The 23,527-nt window shown below is 40.3% G+C and overlaps 1 long non-coding RNA gene and 1 pseudogene across 2 annotated transcripts in view; both read left to right on the forward strand.

The window, feature by feature from the left end:
• The window catches only part of LOC307092707, an 82,382-nt gene that overhangs the window by 16,303 nt on the left and 42,552 nt on the right, over window positions 1–23,527 (forward strand). Inside the window, exon 2 of the long non-coding RNA XR_013812877.1 lies at window positions 11,927–11,965. This is a non-coding gene — a long non-coding RNA (uncharacterized lncRNA). The remainder of the gene's footprint in view (window positions 1–11,926; window positions 11,966–23,527) is intronic.
• Window positions 7,892–9,664, forward strand: LOC307092331 (phosphatidylserine synthase 1-like; annotated as a pseudogene). Its single transcript has 3 exons — window positions 7,892–8,109; window positions 8,170–8,856; window positions 9,117–9,664. The product of its transcript is annotated as a phosphatidylserine synthase 1-like (transcript).

Here is a 23,527-nt window from a genome sequence, read left to right on the forward strand (position 1 = left end):
TTCCTGTGGTGGGTGGGAACATTTAGAGTCAAGGGGCTATAAGATTAGTGTGGTTTGAATGAAGTTAGAAGATGAGGAGAAGCTGGAGAGGAACCTGGAAAGAAGAGGACCAAGGCCAGACCATGCTCAGTGTCAGATGCCTATATAGCACCTCTCCACAGTCTCAGTTTGATTCCAGCCAAAGTTATGGTGGATAGTGCCATATCAGCTCCCACTGATTCTGTGCTGACCTCTTCCAACGTGTGCCTGGGCTTTTCTGGTCCCCAGGCCTGGGGCCCTTGCAGGAGATCACTGGCTGTCCCACATGAGCAACACAGAAGTGCCAGGGAGTTACTATCCATAGGACATCTCTCAACCATTGGCAGATGAAAGTCAGTGAGTGAATGATTCTCCCCTTTATCTCAGGGGGAGAATCTTGAAATGCATTCCCCACAGTCCTTCAGAAGCTCCCCATGGGATTGATAACAATTGCTCAGAGTGGTGGGCAACTTGCTTATTCATTTCCTCTTTCCTTGTTTCACTCACTTTCCCTAATCCATGACTCCTGCTCTCTGGGTTACTTCCCAAATGAAACTATGTACAGGCAAGCTTTGTGTCCCGCTGTTTTGGGGGAAACCAGGTAGAGGTACCACATTAAAAAATTTGGAATTCAGTAAAAATTAAGTAAAAACAATGTAAAATGATTGTTTTTAACAGGATAGTGGAATTAGCACTGTAGCTCTTTAGGGATATCATTTTGGCTGAAGTATGGAGAATAGATTAGAGGAAGACAAGGGTAGGTGATGGTAGAGCAGTTAGTGGGCTATAGTTGCCCAGGTAAATATAGTTGGAATAGAGTGGGGACAATAAAGATAGAGAGAAATAGACTGATTTGAGAAGTATTTAGGGCCTCTAATTGACAGGACTTGGTGACAGATTGGATATGGCAGGTGAAGGAAAAGGAGGTATTTGAAATGACTCTTACATATCTGATTTTCTTAGCTGGATGGATGCTGCTGCTATTCACTGAGTTGGGGGACTCTGGAAGATTAGATGTAGGAGAGGGAGTATCAGATAAAGTGCTTTAGGAGCCAAGTGGCAGAAAACCCAATATAAATAGGCTTATGCAAGAGGAGAATTAGTTGACTAATATAAATGAAGAAAAAAAAAGGGTAAACTGGCTGTAGGAATGACTTATTTAGGAGCCAGACAGTGTGACAAGGATCAGTCTCTTGGCTTTAATTCCCTCGGGTATCTTTGGCCACTTAGGGAAGCAAGATGACCACATACTTACACCACCAAGTACAGGAAGAGATCTTTTTTTGTACAAGAGCCTCATAGAGGGCATAACTATGGCTCATTTGCTCTGATTGGATTACATGCCCACTGCCTAAAACTCACCTTTCCTAGGGGTATGGGATATGTAGATTGGGTTTCAGTTAATCACTGCCTACCCTTAGAGTTGTGGATGAGGGTGGAATTGGCCTCATGGAGACCAGATTGGCCAGAGTATAAGGGGTGAAGGCCTTAAAGGAAAGTAAGATACTGCTGCTATAAGAAGGGGGAAATGGATGGTAGGAAGGTCATTACCAGGTAGAAAGTTCCTGAGTTTTGTTTTGAATATATGTTTGTGGTACCTTTATTACATTTAAGAGATGGTAGATACATGGGCTGGGCTTAATCTCTGGGAGTCTGCAGTTTGGGAGTAATTTGCATAAAGGTAGTCATTGAAAGTGAGAGAATTGATAAAATCAACTAGGAAGAGGAGTATACACTGATGAAAGCAGAGGACTAGAGATCAAGTATTGAGGGATTCCAACACCGAGTTGGAATTCTTCTCAGTAAAGGAGAATTAACCTGACAATAGAAGGAGCAGCCAGAGAGGTGGGAAGACATCCTGGAAAACTCATTTATAAACAATAAAATATGACACACAATAGCTGCCTTCTTGGAATTCATATTCTAATAACCAGACTTGAGCCCAAAGTGATGGTAATGTAAAGAACTTCAATCCCACAAGCTAAGTGTATTAGAGGTATAAACTCCTAGCAACATCCAGGGGAGCACAAAGAAGAGAATGGCTAATTGTTCTTGGGGGAGAAAGGGATCATGTGAGAACAGTCTCAATAGATAAACAAGATTTGTCCAGTTGGAAAAGGAAAAAGCTCCAGGTCTAAGTTAAACTTACATAGGAGTTTTAGGAAGGATTTAGAACTAAGGGAGGGCAATCTACACTGAGACCTTTAGGAAATAGGTAAGGACTGAATAAGGCATGTTGGCTAAGGGGGAAATGCTGGGGGTATCATATAGACCATATTTGTGGGAGGAAGTTATTTATCTTAGGGTTCGATTGTACCACTCCATCACTTAACTAACCAACATGACTGGCCTTTATCCTGGATTAGCTGGTTGCGTGACATATCTGTTTTTCTTCCCCTCTCTTTTCCTTGTGGTATTAGAAAGACAAATTCTAAATCTAAAAGATTTTTATAAGGTGGATATTGACTAGTTGCTTTCTGTTACTTCCAAAATGAGGACAGAAGAAATATTATTATGTTTCAACAAAGGCAATTTAAGTTAGACATTAGGAAGTGTTTTCTTATCAGCTACATTTATTTTACTTGTCTGAATCAGTCTTCCAATTTATAGGCTCAGCCAGACAATGATAATAACAGTCAAAGAAAAGGCTATCCAGTAAACAAGCGAACCAAAAATTAGAAACAAGTAAAATCTGTAAGTTTTTTTGGGGGAGGGGAATGTTGAGGAAATTACATCTGGAGCAATCACCAAAACATTTTGTTAATTAAAAAAAATTGTATCAAGTGATCACTTCAGACTTTTAGAAAAGTTATAAAACTAGTATAAGATTTCTGTGTATCCTTTACATAGGTGCCCTAAATGTTAAAATTTTAACACATTTGCTTGATCATTTTCTCTCCCTAAATAAATATATTATAAATCTATTATGTAAATGTAATATTGATTCTCTCTAATATATAATTATACTCTATGTATACATATACATATATACTCCATATGTGTGTTTATATATTACATATGTAAATATAGTTTTCTTTTTGAACTGTGTGAGTATAAATGGCAGATAAGATGCCTCCTTTCTCCCAAAGACTTCATTGTATAACCTAAAAAATATAGCCATAGTACAATGGTTAAATTCAGAAAATTAAAAATGACACAACACTATTAGCCAATCTAAAAGCCTATTTAAAAATTACAAATTGCCCCATTAAAATTCTTTATAGCAAAGAGAATATTTTTTTCTGATCCAAAATCTAACCCAAAATTACATGTTGCATTTGGATCTCATATATCATTTGTCTCCTTTAATCTGTAGCAGTAATTCAGCCTGTCTCTGTCTTTCATGATCTCCACATTTTAAAAGACTAAAGGCCAGTCATTTTGTAGACTGTCCCTCATTTTGGGTTTGTGTAATGCTTCTGTATGATTAAGAGTTAGGTTATGCATTTTTGGCAGGAATACACAGAAATGGTACTGGATCTTCTGTAAAGTTATTATCATTGTCTTTACATTTAATAAGTTTATTATATGGGGAGATATTTTGAGACAGTATAAAATCTTGTTTCTCATCATGCTGTCACTCACTAATTTTTTTTTATTATTTTATTTATTTATTTATTTTTTATTTCTTTATTGATTAAGGTATCACATATTTGTCCTCATGCCCCCATTCCCATCCCACACCCCTCCCCACACATGCCCCCACCCCCCTGTTGTCCCCAACCGCTGGTTAGGCGCATATGCTTGCACACAAGTCCTTTGGTTGATCTCTCCCCTTTACCCCCACCCTCCCCTACCCTCCCTCTGAGGCCCGACAGTCTGATCCGTGCCTCCTTGTTTCTGGGTCTGTTCTTGATCATCAGTCTATGTTGTTCATTATTTCCAGTAGATGAGTGAGATCATGTGCTATTAGAAATACACTTATAAGAAGCGAAAATGAGACAAGCAATAATGGTTATGGTGACAGGAAATGAATCAGTCTGTAGTGAGTTTCTTTCTGGGCCAACAGTTCTTTTGAGACCCAATTTCAATGTCAAACAGTTCCTTATGTGTACATGTCAGCACTGACATTACAGTTCTGGATGGTGGAGAAATGGTGGTAATGCAGGTCCGACTCTCTCTGGTTTGGTCCTGGGCAACCTGCAGTGATGCACAGCTGCTAACTGCTAGTATGGGAAGACCAAGTCAGTGTCTTCCATCTCTGGACTGCTTCTCTTCTGTCTTCGTGGCTGGAGTAGTCCTGTCGATTCCTCTCTGTTGCTGGAATCCACATGGTCTCAGAGTTGTTTTCTGAAAATATACAAACATATTCTCGACCAAAAGTTAATAAAGGAATATTTTCTATAAATTTGACTTGGGATCCTATTTCATTTTTTGCCCAAATGATTTTCCTCTGGCTTGTTTTGACACCTTGTGTGTTTTTCATGGGTGTCTTGCTTTTAGCCTTACAATTAATTTTCTAAAGTATTAATTTTCCAGATGTAATTTACTTACAGGTTATTTTTCCTTACATGATATTCTTCTACTATACCCTCCTTTTTTGATTTAAATGTTAGGAGGCTTTTGAAAATTTTATAATGTAGTCTTGATGGCTTTTACATTTTAATTTTTTGCTCTATAGTATTACTGTTTTAGGTTCATTACACAGTGCACAATTTTATCATGAGATGAAGTACCAATAAAAATTTTAGTTAACACTTTAGGAACACTTTTTGTCCAGTACAATTAATTTTTCTAGAATATTCGCTTGTTTCAACTAGCCAATTTAAATTTTTCACAGAGAGGAAGAGAGAGGGATAGAGTCAGAAACATCGATGAGAGAGAAACATCGATCAGCTGCCTCCTGCACACCCCCTACTGGGGATGTGCCCACAACCAAGGTACATGCCCTTGACCGGAATCAAACGTGGGACCCTTGAGTCCACAGGCCGACGCTCTATCCACTGAGCCAAACCGGTTTCGGCATGTCACTCCCTAATTTTAACATCTATGATTCTTGCTTAAAAGAAATAATTCTGTAGTGGTTGCACTTAGTGATTTTCTAATTATTTAAAGTTTAAATTTATGTCTTTAAGATATAAGAATTTTTAAAACATAACCTCAATACCTTCATCTTAATTAAAATAAAATAATTACTTAATTCTCCCAATTATCTTGTCATTTAAAAAAGTGTTTTATTTTGAGATAATTTTAGACTTTCAGAAGAATTTCAAAAGCAATGTAGAGAGTTACTGTACACCAGTGATTTTGTGTTTAATCTATAGATCATATTGACTTCTTAAAAAAAATTAAGTATAGTTGGTATATAATATTATATTAGTTTCATGTGTACAATATTTCATGTGATTCAACATGTATGTACCTTATGACATGATCACCACACTAAGTCTAGTAATTATCTGTCACTGTGCAAAGTTATCACAATTTTATTGACTATACTAGGAGACCAGTGCGTGATTCAAAATCGCGCGGTGCTGCCCACCCTTGAGTCACCGGTCTGGCCCTGCCTCCCTCTCCAGCCCTTGAAGCAGCTGCGGCCGCTGCTGATCAGGCCCTCCCCCAGCACAGGCACTCGGAGGCCCCTGACGCTCCATCCCCGACGCTGCGTGCGCAACCTCCTCCTGTCCAGTAGACCCGTTATGGTGTCCCGGTTAATTAGCATATTTCTCTATTATATATATGTAGATTCCCCTACATATTTTACCCATCCTCTCACCCCCTCTGGCAACCATCAGTTTGATCTCTGGTTCTATGAGTACTAGTATGTTTTTATGTGTGTTTTTTTAGAATCCACATATAAGTGAAATCATGTGGTACTTGGCATCCTCTGTCTGGTTGACAGTAATACTCAGTTTTCCAATCTATGCATATGATTATTTGGGTCTTCTTTGATTTCTTTCTTCAGTGTTTTATATTTTTTACCATACAGATCCCTACATATGTTCTGTTATATATATACTAGAGGCCCGGTGCACGGAATTCGTGCACAGGGGGAGGGGGGGTTCTCCCTCAGCCCAGCCTGCACCCACTCCAATCTGGGACCCCTTGGGGGATGTCCGACTGCCAGTTTAGGACTACCAGCAGTTGGACATCCTTCTCACAATCTGGGACTGCTGGCTCCTAACTTCTCGCCTGCCTGCCTGCCTGATTGCCCCTAACCGCTTCTGACTGCCAGCCCAATCACCCCCAACTGCTCCTCTGCCAGCCTGATTGATGCCTAACTGCTTCCCTACTGGCCCGATCGCCCCCAACTGCCCTCCCCTGCTGGCCCGATTGCCCCAAACTGCCCTCCACTTCCGGCCTGGTCCCCTCCAACTGCCTTCCCCTGCCAGCCTGGTCCCCCCCCCCAACTGCCCTCCCCTGCAAGCCTGATCGCCCACAACTGCCCTCTCCTGCCAGCCATCTTGTGATGACGTGGGGCAGCCATCTTGTGGCTGCCATCTTGTGACGATGTAGGGGTGGCCATCTTGTGATGACGTGAGGGCATCACCACCTAGGCTTTTATTAGTATAGATAGCATGAATGACATGTATGAAACTAAATTTCATTTTGGAATGCTATTGTAAATGGTATTTAAAAAAAAATCGAATTCTAATTTGTCATTGCCAGTATGTGGAAAAATTGACTTTTTCCTGCAAACTTGCCAAACTTACATCCTAGTTCTAAGAGATATTTTTTTGTAGATACTTGGGATTTTCTATATATACAATCATGTCATCTATTAATGGAAACTATTTTCTTTCTTATTTTTAAAAAACTTTTATTAGCATTTATTTTATGCTGAATTTACCCCTGGATCATAAGTTTTTTTTTCCTTCATTTTTTTCTGGGATAGCTTTCTTTTGTGCAACCTCCTCTTCTGGTTTAGGAACAATCTGCCTTTTTTTAGTAAAGATCTTCTCCATGTGGCAGGGAGAGTTCATGTGTTAACCAGCCCATGAGCTCTGTAAGTTCTGTGCTGCATTTGGGAACTTGGTTCACCTGGATGTACTTAGTGACCAGAGAATCTACATCTAACCTAAGTTTAGCATTACTCTGCAATTTTAATCATGCGCAGCAAAAAATTCAGTACTCTTTCTGGGCTTCCGAATCTGTGTCCAGCCCCATTGTTTGGCCTGTGCACGTCTACCAGCTCCACCATTGTAATGATGTAATGGCACACATTGCTTCGGTAAAGTGACATCCTTCAGATATTTGGTGGATTTTCAAATAGGCATGCCCTTGATGGCCTGGGCAGTTTCATGAGTGTTCCTAAAGTGAACATGAAGGTTTGAACCTCTTGATTTTCATGATTTTGTGGAGTTTTCTGGGTCAGGTAAAGAGTGAACTACTGGTATTTTCAGATGTCATTTCAGGCTGCTTATGGGAAGAGAGACAATTTTCTTTCTTTCTCTATAATTTGTAAGCCTTTGATTTCCTTTTCTTGTTTTATTATATTGGCTGAAATGTACCCAGTATGATGCATTCAGTATGATGTTGAATAGGAGTGGTAAGAGAGGATATCCCTAGCTTGATCTTAATGGGAAAGCATTCAGCCTTTTACCATTAAGTACAGTTGACCCTTGAACAATATGGCTAGACGTTCTGACCCCCCATAGTCGAAAATCCGTGTGTAACTTTTGACTCCCCCTAAACTTGATAATGTCCTACTGTTGACCGAAAGCCTTACTGATAATATAGACAATTAACACATATTTTATGTTATATGTATTATATACTTATTATAATAAAGTAAGCTAGAGAAAATGTTATTAAGAAAATTGTGGTGCACCATCTGGTCCGGCCTCCCTTGCACTGCAGCTGGTCACCTCCGGGGTCCCAGCCTCCCAGGACTGGGGCAGCAGCCTCAGCTGCTACTGCCACCGCAGCTGCCATGGCATCCTGCATGGGGAGCAGGACCCTGAGCAAGGATGATGTGAACTACAAGATGCATTTCTGGATGATCAATAAGCAGCAAGTAGAGGACATCACCATTGACTTCTTCTATCGGCCACACACCATCGCTCTGCTCAGCTTCACCATTGTCAGCTTCATGTACTTTGCCTTCACCAACTGGGACTGTTTTCCATTGGGAGAGAGGATCCTTAAACAGTGACTGGCCTCATAAACATGACCCTACCTATGTGTCTCAGTTTCAAGGACTTATGAAAGGGATGGCTCTGTCCCAGAAGACAACATCTGGTGGGGTATTCTCTCTGTTATTTTCTTTTTTCTTATCATCAGTGCATTAGCTTTCCCCAACGGTCCATTTACCAGACCTCATCCAGCCTTATAGAGAATGATTTTTGGACTCAGTGTGCTCTACTTTCTCTTCCTGGTCTTCCTCCTCTTCCTGAACTTCCAGCAGGTGAAATCCATAATATACTGGCTAGATCCAAATCTCCGCTGTGCCATGAGGGAAGCGTATGTCATGGAGTATGCTGTGAACTGCCATGTTATCACCTGGGAGACAGTTATCAGCCATTTTGATATATTTGCATTTGGACATTTCTGGGGCTGAGCCATGAATGTCTTACTGAGCCATAGTTATGGTCTCTGCTGGACCATCATCATCACCTGGGAACTAACCGAGCTTTTCTTCATGCATCTCCTGCCCAATATCACTGAGTGCTGGTGGAACCAGGTGGTTTTGGACATTCTGCTGTGCAACAGCAGCAGCATCTGGCTGGGCATGGTCGTCTGCCAGTTCTTAGAGATGAGGACCTACCAATGGGCAAGCTTCAGGGACATCCACACCACCACTGGGAAAATCAAAAGAGCCATGCTGCAGTTTACTCCTGCCAGCTGGACATACATTCAATGGTTTGACCCCAAGTCTTCATTTCAGAGAGTGGCTAGAATATACCTTTTTAAAAAAAAAAAAATATATATATATATATATATATATATATTTTATTGATTTTTTACAGAGAAGAAGAGAGAGGGATAGAGAGTCAGAAACATCGATGAGAGAGAAACATTGATCAGCTGCCTCCTGCACACCCCCCACTGGGGATGTGCCCGCAACCAAGGTACATGCCCTTGACCGGAATCGAACCTGGGACCCTTGAGTCCGCAGGCCGACGCTCTATCCACTGAGCCAAACCGGTCTCGGCTAGAATATACCTTTTTATGATCATCTGGCAGCTAACTGAGTTGAACACCTTCTTCTTGAGACATATCTTTGTGTTCCAAGCCGGTCATCCATTCACTTGGTGTAGGATTCTCTTTATTAGTGGTATCACGGCGCCCACAGTGAGGCAGTACTATGCTTACTTCACTGACACACAGTGCAAGCGCATGGGGACACAGTGCTGGGTGTTTGGGGTCATTGCTTTCCTGGAAGCTATTGTTTGCATAAAATTTGGACAAGATCTCTTCTCTAAGACACAGATACTGTATGTCGTGCTTTGGCTTCTTTGCGTGGCTTTCACCACCTTCCTGTGTCTGTACTGTATGGTGTGGTATGCAGAGCACTGTGGTCACCGAGGAAAGACCTACTCCGAGTGTGAAGATGGCACCTACAGCCCAGATATTTCCTGGCCTCACGGGAAAGGGACAAAAGGTTCTAAAGACAGGCATCCAGGCAACAATGAAAAGCCATTCTTGCAGAAGAAGAAATCAACATTCCAAGTCAAAAGCTACCAACGGAGTTGAAAAGAAATGAAAGACCTGGTTAATCCAAGATGTTCCAGAGAGTGCCTAGAACTGAGAGGGAAATGGAATCAATGCACCTCCCCGCGAGGAGGTTAACACATACAGTGCAGACGGGAAGAGGAGGGGGTCTTTGAGGGGTTTCATTATTTGAGGATATAAGTCTTGTTTCCCACAAGCACGGCCACATCAGGCAGACACTGCCTGGGGCCCTTTGCCAATGTGGGGTCTCTTTTAAGGTCAGCACTTGGCATGCGGTCACCAGTAGCAAGCAGGACATGTGTTAGAAGGAAAGGTAGCTATTCTCACAGTTGCCCAGAGCAGCTTGTGCTGGGGAGTCTTGTGGGTACAGGTGAAACATCTTCACTCAGACAGGGAGTTAATCGTAGAGTTAATGGACTGGCCCCCAGTTTTTTTTTTTTTTTTTTTAATGAATCTGCCTTTCCATTTGATTAATTGATATTCAGGCTACTTGTTTGTATTTTATTTTGTTGTGATTTGTTTTTAAGTTAGGATGCTTAAAAACCTTCAGAAGCCACTGCTAAAGTTGAACTGGGGAGGGCTCCGATCTTTTTCTAGAAAAAGGAAAAGGAGGGCACTTGTGTTACTTACTGTTCAGCAAACCTCATCCCCCTTTTATGACCTGAAACCACATAGCAGGTGTAAACCAATCTGAGTAAAAGATAACCGCCTACGCAGGATCCTGGGCTTCAGATCAGAATCTGTTTTGTCCCATTTGGACTCACTGTCCACACTTACTCACAGTGCACAGCAGACCTACTTCAGGGGCCGCATACACCCCTCCTACATCTGGTACCTTTACATTTTGTTCGTTTCCTTCTGTGGCATGTTGCTGACATTGTCTTTTACTCCTGTGTGAGATGCTGGTGAGTATTACATTCTCCATGCCATGCTCCAAAATGTTTACCCTAACAGCTCATCACCTCTGACGGCTCCTGTTTCAAGTAAAACAATCTACATTAAAGTCTGTCAAAGATTAAAAAAAAATTTGTAAGGAAGAGAATATAAATTTATATATTTATTGAAAAATTTCACCTGTAAGTGGACCCATGCAGTTCAAACCCATGTTGTTCAAGGGCCAATTGTATGATGGTTTTTCTCCTTTTTTTCTGTTAACATTGTGAATTACATTGATTTTCAAGTCAGCATTCCTGGACAAATCTGGACTTGGTTGTGGTGTTATCTTTTTATATAATGCTTGATTTGCTTTGCTAATATTATGTTACCTATTCTAGCTGAACTCTTCTCACAGTGTCCATCCATTGGCATCTACCCCAACTAAGTGAATACGTAGTCACATCTCTTCTTTTCCTCTATATCCCTGAGTGAAAACTGGAGACACCACAACTTTCCCCCGCAATTGTTTGAGTCAGATTTATACAACCTAATCAGGTTTATACAACCTAATGTTGCTATTTTCCTTAAATCTCTTTTGATCTACAATTTCTTCCTGTTTCTTTGCTATTTTTTCCTGCTATTATTGTTAAAGAGATTGGGGTTGTCTACCTGATTAGAGTTTCCCACAGTCTGTATTTTGCTGATTGCATCCCATATGGTGTGTTTTAGTATGGTCCTCTGTCCCCTGTGTTTCCTGTGGATTGGTAGGTAGATCTCAAGATTTTATCAGAATCAGGTTTATTTTTTTCTTAATAATTCATAATATTAATATTTCTTTGTGTGTGTGTGTGTGTGTGTGTGTGTGTGTGATGTTATCAGCTATTGATGTTCAGTGCCTAGCTCTATTAATTAAATAGGGCTTTTAAAAGCCTTTCTTTTACTGTAGTGAAGATTATAGTAAAATTTTTGTGATAAAAATTCTGTAATGAAGTTGAAGAAAATGAGGCTCAGAGAGGTTGAGTGACTTTCCTAAGATAATATAACCAGTTAGTAAAAGTCGTAGCCAGGCCTGGGACCCATGACAGAAATGCAAGTCCTATAAGCTTTTTTTTTTTTTTAAAAAAAAGCATATTGCCTTTCCAGACACTTGTTAGTAAGCAATAGGAACATCAATGTTCCATCCCTAGGCACATGAGACATATTTATCTATTTTAGGAAGATTGAATTCTGCTTTGCTTAGAGACAGAGGACCATACCAAATGATTATTCAAAAAAAAAAAGTCCCCTCAAGTTCTGGGTTACATTCATTTTTATGGATACAGTTTAAAATTTGTTCATGCTAATTCTATTGCCTGGAATGATACCTAAACTCAACTCAGAATCCTGAGTACAATTTTATTTCTGCTTGCTTCTCTAGTGCTACAGAAGAAAAGATGACCAAACAAACAGATGCAGAGTAAGTACTACAAAGCAATTTGTTTCTTTTTTATACTGCATTTAAGACTTGCTACTAAAACATCTCTTCAACTTGGAAAGAGAGAGAAAGGAGAGACAGAGAGGAAAAATGTTATATTTGGTTTTTAACTACCACCTACATTTTTCATGGGTTTGTATCTAAGGTGCTACAGTATCTCTCTTCGGGGAGAAGCAAGTCCATGAATTATTGGTTCGAGTTTTGTGGAGACAACTGAAGAAAAAGATATTTTTAATTCTATAAAATAGAAATTTATCATGTTCAAATCAACCAAGGATAGACATTTATCTTCACCTAAGCATTCACTTTTCTACACAGGTGGATGTACTCAGATACCCATCCTATTTTATTTGATGCATGCTTCTGATGTTCTGAGCTTATTTTCCAAAAGAAAAAACAAACAAACAAATGCACAATCTTCCCACTCTGCAAGTGTTTCCGGACATCTCTTCAATTTATTAAGTCGATAATAATTAAGATTATTATTGAACAACTTTCAATGTATTTCAAATCTGATTTATGAAATAAGGTTAAGATGAACTTGGCTTTAACCTTTAATCACAGGGTTCTGGGAATTCCCAATATTAAGGAATTAGAGTGATTATCTACTTCAACTCATTTTGGTGAGGTAACTCACCAAATTGCCACTGGCCAAGAAGCGGTTGGAATTTTGTTCTCTTGAACTGTTCCTTGAACTTCTCTTTCCCTGGCATCTGAATTCAGAAGACCTGGGTGTGGATCTGGCTCTATTGTTAACTGCATCTGTGGCCTTAGGCAAATCACTGAATGTCACTGAAACTAATTACCTCAACTGAAAAATGTGGCTAATAATACCTTTCTGGTTGTAGTGGATTAAATGGGATAATGTGTTGGGAAGCCTTTTGTAAAGTGGAAAGCACATGGAGAAGTCATTAGAGCTTTGGAATCAGAGTCTGATTAGACCCACTGACATTCCCTAGGGAATTTTATGCTAGATCTAGATTCGCTTTCTTCTTGAGAACCTCGGGTATGAATCTGAAGCCCATTCACATCTATAATAATAAAAGCATAATATGCTAATTAGACCGGACGTCCTTCCGGATGTCCTTCTGGGATGAAGCCAGGGCTGCAGCCACCATGGCTGCAAGGGAGGGATCCAGGCAGCCGTGGCTGCAAAGGCCTACTCTTGCGCAAATTTTATGCATTGGGTCTCTAGTCTCTTACAATAGGCACCTCAGTAAGATTATCCCGAAAGGCCCATTTATAGTCTGGAGGGAATCTGAATCTTGGGAGTTGTTGGAAGAACTATGGGGACATCCTTTAGCATTTTCTTTCTGCTGTGAAAAAAAATAGTTAATATTTTTTTTAATAGATTTCACTAATGTCTAGAGGAGTGTTCACCAGGTATCTTTGGAAAGAGAAATACTTACATTTAGAAATATTTTCTCATTATGGATAATGGGATGATGAGGAAAAAAATGATACTGGCCACTTATGATTCTAAAAAGCAGACGGAATAATGTATGGCAAATTAAACATAATGGTAGCAAAGAAATAACTCATTTACTACAAGGTCCACTTAGTTATTTAATCACTATCATACAAATACAGATTTCCCCTGCAAAGTGATGAGAAGTTAGTACCAGCATAAAATGCAATAGAATAATGTCAGCGTGGCAAATGCTGTAAAAGGAAAGCTTCATTTGGACAGTTCTGTGATTGAGCCAAGACTCCTTATGGTGTGTACATAGTAAAGAAGCAATGATTGGAATCCCTCACTTTGTCCCTAGATTATCACACCTTCTGGAACAGAGAGGCATGAAATTGGCAAGTTAGGTCTGAATCCTATTTGGGCTTAAATGAGATCATTAGAGTGAAAATACTTTGGAAGAATATTGGTGGAATATGAAGTTACTATTATTTTAATTTAAAATTTTTAGTTAATTTAGGCCAAAGAATAGAATGTATACTATTAGTCACATATGCTGGAATCTTTGATACAGAAAAAAAAGTCCTAGAATTATGATAGGCATCAAAATGCTCCGTTTGGATTCTGGTATCACCTGAAATAATCAGCTAAAAGCACAGTTGCCAAATGGTGTTATAGATACCAAGTGTGTAGGAACTCAGCGATGTGGAACAATCAGTGAGGAGTGGAGCAATTAGAGGGAGCTATACGAAGATCTTAAAGAATGGGAGGAATTTAGGTGTGGGGAGCGGGAAGGCGGATTTCAGGCTTATTTGTGTTCTGAGAATCTAGCTGAGGGTAGTGGCTGGAAATGTATGGTTCTACTAGTAAAAGTTGGGCTAATCTTAGTGTTGTATCCGTGCCCTTCTTCTGGGACCTGAAGGAGTTTTTAACAATGAATCCAATTGGGGATCTTGCTCAAAGATGAGCAAAAGCAGCCTTGACACAGAAGATGCCAGCAGTAGATAATGAAACTTTTCTCTCCTCTCAGTCTCATTGAACTGTAAAGCAAGTATTCTCTCCTTTAAGAGAGCTGTAATAATTGCCATTTTCCTTCAGGCTCAGCTCTGTTTCTTATCAAGAGCTATGTCTGAGAGAATATCTGTTAAAGCAGCACTTATTTAATAGAAACATAAGACAAGCCATGTATGCAAGCCACAAAAGCAACTTTAATTTTTCTAGTAGCCATTAAAAAAGTAAAAATAGCCCTGACTGGTTTGGCTCAGTGGATAGAGCATCGGCCTGCGGACTGAAGGGTCCTAGGTTCGATTCCGGTCAAGGGCATGTACCTTGGTTGCAGGCACATCCCCAGTAGAGGGTGTGCAGGAGGCAGCTGATCGATATTTCTCTCTCATCGATGTTTCTAACTCTCTATCTCTCTCCCTTCCTCTCTGTAAAAAATCAATAACATATATTTTAAAAAAGTAAAAATAAATTTGGTGACATTATTTTAGTATCCATTTTATTTAACCCAATATATGTAATTAATCTAAAAATTATTAGTGAGATATTTTATATTTTTATTTTCATACCTGGTCTTCAATATTTGATGTATGTTTTATTATTATTTTTTAAGTAAAAAAAATAATAAATGTTGCTAGTCTCAATTTGGACTAGCAACATTCAAAGAGCTGAGCAGCTACATGTGGCTGGTGGCTACTGTATTGATACCACAGAACTTTATTCCCCCTTTTAGCAGTGGCAGTGCTTGAGTTCAGATTTATATTTGAGGATATATTTCCATAGTGTCTGGGTTGGGATGGGGGCATCTTTCCATACCTAATGACCCATCCACAATCAACTTCATATGATCTAAAAAGTTAAAATTTTTATTGGAAGAATTTAGACAAGTAATGGTTTTCTTAATTTTGAAGAGAAAAAAACAACCACAAAAGAAAAGTGTGGTAGATTTACCACTATGAAATATAAAACTTTTAGATAATTAAAAGTTCAAATTTATTATTAAATAGGGTACCCAACAGATTGGGGTAAAGATTTGCATTTATTATGAGATAGGTTTTAATGTGTACTTACAATATTAAAAAACTCATTCAAATATAAGGAACATAATTAATACTACTTGATTTATGAGATATTTACCAATTTATAAAAGAGAGAAAGGCAATAACTGTTTAAGAAAATATTCAATCTGTTTATTCCTTAGAGAAATTAAAACTAAACCATCATTAAAATAAGGTAACAGCCGAAACCGGTTTGGCTCAGTGGATAGAGCGTCGGCCTGTGGACTGAAAGGTCCCGGGTTCGATTCCGGTCAAGGGCATGTTCCTTGGTTGCGGGCACATCTGTGCAGGAGGCAGCTGATCGATGTTTCTCTCACATCAATGTTTCTGACTCTCTATCTCTCTCCCTTCCTCTCTGTAAAACATCAATAAAATATAAAAAAAAATAAAATAAAATAAGGTAACATTTTGCACTTACTAATAAAGCAAAAATGATAATGCTCAGTGCTGATTAAATTATAATAAAATAAGTACATAGGTAAAATCCTTTGGAAATGCAATATGGCACAATAGCACTAGAACCTTAAAACTATTCTTATCCTTTCACCTGTAATTTCATTCCCAGGTATATATCCTAAGGAAATAATCAAAAGAAAAGAAAGTATATGTTTGAAAATGTTTATTTCCACTTGTCTGTAATAGTGAAAAATTGGGGTGAATTTAAGCAAATGATACTACATCACCTTCATGTACAACTATGCAGCTATTAAAGTGATAATTATGAAGATTACATAGAAAATGTTTAAGGGATATTAAGTAGAAAAGAAGGCAAAATTTTAAGTACATTTTAAGTACAATATGAAACTATATATGTGGACAATGACCAGGAGGGAGAATACGAAAATAAAAGTACCTGTGTAAAGGTGGATGGATTATGAGTGATTTGGTGTCTTTGTTTAGCAGATTCCAAGAGACTGGATCAAGATGATAGGAAAGTCCTGGTCAGTGTTTCTCAGTGGTTAGAGTGTAGGCCCCGTGAATCAAAGGTCACATACCTGGTTTCTGTCCCTGCCCCCGGGTCTGGGTTGGGTGCTTGCAGGAGGCAACTAGTTGATGTGTCTCTCTCATATGGATGTTTCTTTCTCTCTCTCCCTCTCTTCCTCCCTTTTACCCTCCCCTTTCCCCTTTTTCCCACCCGTGCACTCTCTAAAAAGCAATGGGAAAAAAATACCCTCTGGTAAGTATTAACAACAACAACAACAACAAAAGATAGTAGGAAAGGTGCACATGCACTTGTCTCCCCTCCTATCTCAAATCTCAGGAAATGTAAGAAATAATATGAAAAAATAAGTTAAATTTATAATCCCTTGTGGAAAACATGAATTAGTGGAATCAGTGATACATAAAAAGTGCAGATGCCCTTATATTGATGGAGGAAATTGTAGCAAAAATGCATACAGGTGAGGATTGCTGTAGTGTGGGGGTCAGCTCTGGAGATCATGAAACCCCAGAGTCAGAGAACAAGCAAGGTTTCCCTCTATTCACACTAACACTTCTGACATCAAATATGTGAGTTTTCCACATCAAAAATTTCTTTCTTTCTCCGAGGACACCACCTGAGTGTCCTACAGTTTAATTTAATTCTAATACTAAATGCCCAGAATTAGCACAGACACCACAGATTAAGGCCTCCCCCTACTTGAGGCACCAGTTACAAATTTGAACCTCCTGTACTTTTGACTAACTGGCTATAAATCGGTGATTCCCATGTCCCCTCCTTGGGTTTGGATAATTTGCTAGAACAGCTCATAAAACTCAGGGAAACATTTGCTTTATTATAAAGGATACTAGAGGCCTGGTGCACGAAATTCATGCACTGGGGAGGGTGTCCCTCAGCCCAGCCTGAACCCTCTCCAATCTGGGACCCCTCGGGGGATGTCCGACTTCAGGTTTAGGCCCGATACCTGAAGTCGAACGTCCCTCTCACAATCTGGGACCACTGGCTTCTAACCGCTCACCTGCCTGCCTGATTGCCCCCTAACTGCTCCTCTGCTGGCCTGATTGCCCCCAACTACTCTCCCTTGCTGGCCTGATCACCCCCAAGGCTTTTATTAGTATAGATATGACCCTTCACAGAAAGTTTTACTAATCCTGCTTTACAATAGGGGCTTGACAATTGAATCATTGGATCCAGACACCAAGATTTCCTTTCTTTGACTAGTGGAGGGAATAATTATCTTGTCTTTAAGTTGCCCTGAAATTAAAATGAGATAATGACTTAGAAAAGTATAAAAGCACCATATAAAGACAACTCTCTTTTTCATGTACTGAAAAGACAATAAAGTGGTAAAATGAAAAACACTATTTTTTTATTCTCCCTCTTCCTTCCTTTACAGCCTTTATTTAAACTTTGAAATTTATAAAAATTTCACTCCAATTTTCATTTCTTTACATTCAATATTATTTTGTATTGGTTTCAGGTTTTATATTAGTTACAGAATAGTGGTTAGACAATGATATACTTTACAAAGTGTTCCCTGATATTTCCAGTACCCACCTGGCATCATACCATCATTACAACACTATTGACTATATTCCCTATTTAAGTGACAATGGGTTTACAGGTTCCTTCCAGTCTTTCTTTTGTGTTGTTTGCCTTTCCTTTTCTTTCTCACTTCTTCATCACTTTCCTTATATAGTATCTCAATTGGCCATCAAAGCTCAGTGAAGGCACTGGGACACACTTAATCCATTTTACAGACCAGGACACTGAGGCCAATTCCAGTTGGCTGTGGAACTTGACTCAGTAACCCCCAGCCCCGGGTCTCTGGAGCAGGTAGAAGGCTTCGCACTCACCGCCAAGGCATGCTCTGCCGTGGTGCAGGGTGGCGTGAGCTTGCTTTTGGGTCAAGGCGGGAGCAGGAGTCGCCGCCTCTGAAGTGCGAAGGCCGCCTGGGCAAGGCCAGTTAGCACTGGGAGCTTGTCTGAATCACATCAGTCAGTCTGGTACCCTGCAGTGCAGCACCCCTCCACTTAGGTGGCACCGCCCCTCAACCCCCGCCTCAGAGCTGCGGGTCCTTGCCCCTCCCCCCGGGCTACCTTCCATGCCCCTTGAACCCTGGCCTGGCCCACCCACGTTTTGGGGCCACTGCAGAACCTCTCTCTCTCTGTAGTGAGGCAGATCCCTGCCCTTGGTCTCTGCAAAGCTATGAATCTGTGGCCAGAGGCCCGGTCTGTGTCTCAGCAACCCCATGCCTGTGATGTTCCCAGGGCCCAGCCGTGCCTCCCTGGGCAGCGATGTTCCCGGGGCCCCACGGGAGTGGCTAGGCCAGCCAGCCATGCCTCCCCTGGGCAGCGATGTTCCTGGGGCCTCACGGGAGTGGCTAGGCCGGTTGGCCATGCCTCCCTGGGCTGAGATGTTCCCGGAGCCTCATAGGAGTGGCTAGGCAGCTGGCCATGCCTCCCTGGGACAGCGATGTTCCCGGGGCCTCATGGGAGTGGCTAGGCCGGCTGGCCATGCCTCCTCTGGGCTGCGATGTTCCTGGAGCCCCATGGGAGCGGCTAAGCAGGCCCAGCCGCTCCTCCCCGGGGCTTCGATGTTCCCAGGGCCCCACAGGCATGGCTAGGCAGGCCGCTGCCCCTTCCGGGGCCTGTGATGGACCCGGATCCCTCAGGTGGCATCTGGTGCTGCCCACCCCACCCTCCCTCCCTTCATTTAGAATGGGGAGATAACAGTTTTTAAAGATACCTATTTTCCTTTAAAAAACACATTTGGGACAAGACCAAATTACTTGAATTGGACATTGGGACACTAAAGTTCATATAAAAGGGACAATGCATATGGAAAAAAAAAAAGGCAAAGAAAGAAGACATACTGTGAAGCTTTATAGTTTTAAAAGTGTGGATATTAATTTACAAGTAGATAAATTGTAGAATGAAATGGGGCAGAGTTCAGAAACAGATTTATATAAATACTAGAGGCCCGGTGAATGAAATTCATGCACAGGGGGTCCCTCAGCCCGACCTTTACCCTCTCCAATCCGAGAGCCCTCAGGGCATGTCCTGCTGATGGCTTAGGCCCGCTCCCTGTGGTTCTCTGCTCTCTGCGGGGCTTGCCTGCTCCACACCATAGCAATGGGCAAGCAAGCCCTGCTGGGTGCTGCCTGCAGCTGCGCTTGTCTGCTCCCAGGTCACCACGGCAACAGCCAAGCAGGCCCTGCTGTCTGCTGTCAAGCTGCGCCACGGGACCCACCCCCAGGCCCACCCTGAGGTTGCCTGTCCAGCCCTGCCTGGCTCCCCGGGCCCCACAACAGCTGCGGCCGCTGGGGTCTGGCCCTGCCTCCCTCTTTGGCCCTTGAAGCAGCCTAGACAGCTGCTGACCAGGCCCTCCCCCAGTGCAGGTGCATGAAGGTAGCGCCGCGGCCCCGACCCGCAAACGCTGATGGGGGCGGGTCTGGGTGCCTCTGCCGCCGCCCACAAAGAGACCCCTCAGCATTCGCAGGTCCGGGGGTGCCACCACAGCCACTGCCTCTCCGACCCGCGAACGCTGAGGGGTCTCCCCTCAGCGGCGACCAATCCGGCCATTGAGAGGCCACCCTGAGTCCCGCCCCCCAGCCTCCCGCTGCCCAATCATGGGCGTAGTGGAGTGATGGTTATTTGCATATTACTCTATTATTAGATAGGATGAGAATTCAGTTTATGATGAAGTATTTAAATCAATAAAAAATGAGAAAATTTTAATAAATGATATTGGGATCACAGGCTTTTCATCCACAAAAAAATCTATATAGAGTTATAAATTATGTAATATTTTTATATTATATACAAAAATGAATTCTAAGTGTATTAATGAGCTAAATGGCTAAATGGAAAAATTGCCACCACCATTACCACTAACCATGCAAGCAAGCAAAGCTGTAAAAGCTACTATAGTGGGGAATTTATACTAATAATAGCCTAGGTGGTTGTCACGCCCTCACATATCATGCCCTAATGTCATCACAAGATGGCCATCACAAGATGGCCACGCGCACAGTGGAGGCAGGGCCCCGTGGAGAAGGCAGGTAACAGCAGGGGAGGGCAGTTGTGGGCAATCAGGCCAGCAGGGGAGGGCAGTTGGGGATGATGAGGCTGGCAGGGGAGGGCAGTTGTGGGCGATCAGGCCAGCATTGGAGGGCAGTTGGGGGCCATCAGGCTGGCAGGGGAGGGCAGTTGGGAGTGATCAGGCCGGCAGGCAGAAACGGTTAGGGGCAATCAGGCAGGCAGGCAGGCAAGCGGTTAGGAGCCAGCGGTCCCAGATTGGAGAGGGTGCAGGCCAGGCTGAGGGACCCCCCCCCCCATGCATGAATTTTGTGCACTGGGCCTCTAGTGAAAAATATTTATTTTGGGATAATTTTACATAAAAGTTCCACAGATAGTAGAGTATTCCATATACCACTCTCCCAGATTTCCCTAATGTAAACACCTCACATAACCAAAAATCATAGAAATTTGATGACCTAAAGTAAAAACTATATTAAACATTTCAAAGGCAAGTTAACAAAGATTATATTAAAATTCAGGTTTTGTTCTGTGTGGACAGACTGGGATAAAATATTTTCAACACAGGTAACAGGACATTTATTAATATCTAGTTAGTAACTATAAATAGAAAACACCTTACTAGAAAGTGTACAGAAAATAAAAGATTAGGCAATTCACAAAAGAAGAAAAAAACTAATATCTAAAATATTTATTAAAATAAACTCATCAAAATTGTAATTAGAAAAATAAACATGATAAAAATGATCATCCATTAGAATATAAAAAATCCAAATGCTTGATAATACCCATATATTTGCAACAATGCAGTGCAATATGCACTCTCATATACAGTTGGTAGAAGCATGAATTATTCAAGCCTATTGACCTAGCAGTCCACTTCTAGAAGATATTTCACCAAAAATACTCAACACATGTATAAAAATTTATGTACCAGGAAGTTCATTTCAGGAATTGTTTATAATAACAAAAAATTACAGCATACATGTCAGTAGTTAATAACTTACACTTTTTCTATGCAATGATACACAGCCATTAAAAATAATGACGTATTTTCACCTTAGAACACTAGAAAAAATAAGCGCAAGTTAAATCCAAAGTAAGCAAAAGAAAAGAAATATGAATTAGAGCATAAACCAATGAAATTGAAAATAAGAACTCAATAGAAAAAACAAAACCCAAAGCTATTTCTTTGAAGAGATTAATAAAATTTATAAATTTATAGCCAGGCTAAAAAAAAAAAAAAGAGAGAGCAGACACAAATTATTAATATCAGAATTCAAGGGGGACATCATTATAGGTACCATGGAAACAAAAAGGATAGAAGGAATACTATGGACAACACTATGCTCACAAATTTGATAACTTAGATGAAATGAACCAATTCCTTGAAAGACACAATCTGCCAAAATTTACACAAGAAGAAATAGATGATCTGAATAAGCCTGTGTCTCTTAAAGAGATTTAATTAATAATCTCGAAGAAAAGAAAGCCTCGGGCCCTGATGAATTTTACCAAACATTTAAGGAAGAAATTATACCAATTCTCTATAATCTCTTTTAGAGGATAGAAGCAGAGGGAATACTTTCTAACTCATTCTATGAGGCCAGCAAGTACCCTAATACCCAACCAGACAAAGACATTACAAGAAAAGAAAACTAAACACCAATGTTTCTCATGAATACAGAAGCAAAAATTCTCAATAAAATATTATCAAATTGAATTTTTAAAAAGTAATAATTATACACTATGACCACGGGGCATTTATTCTAGGTATGCAGAGCTAGTTCAACATTTGAAAATCAAGTATAATCTATCAAATCAACTGGCTAAAAAAAAAAAATCACATGATCATATCAATAGATGGAGAAAAAGCATTTGACAGAATTGAACACCATTAAATCTCAGTAAACTAGGAATAAAGGGGAACTTAAAGAATCTCTCCAAAAAACCTACAGATGCCATCATACTTGATGGTGAGAAACTTGAGGCTTTCTCACTAAGATCAGGTACAAAGCAAGAATATACTCTCTCAGCACTACTTTTCAACGTCATACTGGAAGTCCTTGCTAAATGCAAGAAAAGAAAATGAAATTAAGGGTATACATACTGGGAAGGAAGGTGTAAACTGTTTTTGTTTGAAAATGAAATCTATGTAGAAATCCAAAGAATCAACAAAAACATTGGAGCTAATAAGCAATTATAGCAAGGTTGCATGATGCAAGGTTAATGTATGAAAGTCTAATGCTTTCCTATATACCAACAATGAACAAGTAGAATTCTAAATTAAAAATACCATTTACATTAGCACCCCTCAATGAAATACTTAGATATTAGCCTAACAAAATATGTAGAAGATCTACATGAAGAAAACTACAAAACTCTGATGAAAGAAATCAAACAATAACGAAATAAGTGGAGAGATATTTTATGTTCTTGGATAGGAAGACTCAGTATTGTCAAGATGTCAGTTCTTCTCAATTTGATAAATAGATTCAATGAATCCCAATTAAAATCTGAGCAAGTTATTTTGTGAATATTGACAAACTGATTCTAAAGTTTATATGTAGAGGCATACAACCCAGAATAGCCAATTCACTATTGAAAGAGAAGACAAAGTTGAAGGACTAGCATAATTAGACTTTGAGATGTACTATAAAGTGACAGTATTCAAAAACAGTGTGGTATTGGTAGAAATAATAGACATATAGATAAATGGAACAGAGTAGAGAGCCTGGAAATAAACCTCCATAAATATAGTCAACTAATCATTGACAAACAAGCAAATGCAGTGATGAAAAAGCAGTTTTTTCAACAAATGGTGTGGGAACAACTAGTTATCCATATGGAAAAAAGTAAAAAAAAAGTATGTAGGTATGGTGATGCCTTTTTAGAAACAACACACAAGACACTATCCATGAAAGAAATAATTGACAAAGTGTACTTAATTAAAATTAAAAACTTCTGCTTGGTGAAGATAATCAATATCAAGAGAATTAGAAGATAAGCCACAGACTAGGATGAAATATTTGCAGAAGACGTTCTAATAAAGCACTATTTTCCAAAATATACACAGAACTCTTAAAACTCAACAAT

This window comes from Cnephaeus nilssonii (genome assembly GCF_951640355.1).
Source record: "Cnephaeus nilssonii genome assembly, chromosome: 20".
NCBI lineage: Eukaryota > Metazoa > Chordata > Mammalia > Chiroptera > Vespertilionidae > Cnephaeus > Cnephaeus nilssonii.